This window comes from Notolepis coatsorum (assembly GCF_963971535.1).
Source record: "Notolepis coatsorum genome assembly, chromosome: 15".
NCBI lineage: Eukaryota > Metazoa > Chordata > Actinopteri > Aulopiformes > Paralepididae > Notolepis > Notolepis coatsorum.
Window position 1 is genome coordinate 91043995 of NC_140179.1, and position 854 is coordinate 91044848.

At 38.5% G+C, this 854-nt stretch overlaps 1 protein-coding gene across 1 annotated transcript in view; it reads right to left on the reverse strand.

The window, feature by feature from the left end:
- Nucleotides 1–277: 277 nt before the first annotated feature.
- gramd4a (GRAM domain containing 4a) overlaps nt 278–854 on the reverse strand; it is a 146651-nt gene continuing 146074 nt past the window's right edge. Inside the window, exon 19 of the mRNA XM_084330783.1 lies at nt 278–854. This exon is cut by the window's right edge and continues 2092 nt beyond it. The gene's annotated coding sequence lies outside the window, so the exon portion shown is untranslated.

Sequence of the window (854 nt, forward strand, 5' to 3'; positions counted from 1 at the left end):
AAATAGTTAAGACAAAGTTAGGGTTATGGATGGTTCCCTCCCCAGCAGGGGAACTCAACAGTTTTTAACATTTTCAATTATATACCTACTGTATATATATATATACATATATATATATATAGATAACAGAACATATATTATGTACCCTTTTTCCTGTGGTCCATAATACTTTTATTTACGTATTTTAAACAAGTCAGCGAGACAGTGCAACATCCCAACTAGTCAACCAAAACTAAAATAACACAAGTCGTTATATGTATGGTTTATTTTTGCAAGGACAGATGCAACCACAATGACATATTGCTAGCAACCGCCTGTGGTGTTGTATCAATACTTGAGCTAACATTAGCTACTTTTCAATAGCCGTCCTTGGAGCAGGTAGGTACATAGACATGAGGGTCAGGGGCCCTTGCTCAGGGGGGACTTCAGCCGTATTGGCACCGACGGTACTGGGAGATCGAACTAGCGACCCTAACCAAACTGCCGCCCTGTATGGGTATAGGCCTTAAAGCGGCACTTCACCAAAAAAAAATAAACAATGCCGATTTATTTTGCACATAATTTCACACGCATCCAAAAACTGTTTTGCACACATTAATTTAGTTTGACAGTAACAGCACCATGAAATGATGTGTAGATGTAAAATAGAAATACCTCGTCGTAGAGGGACTGCTATAGTCTGCTGCCATATAATTTCATTGAGCTGCAACACAGGGATTCAATGTCCCCGATCACATCACTGGTCATATTCAAACTAATTTACTCACAATAACTGTCGAACTAAATTAATGTGTGCAAAACGGCTTAGGGTTTTTGGATGCGTGTGAAATTATATGCAAAACAAAATCCTCATT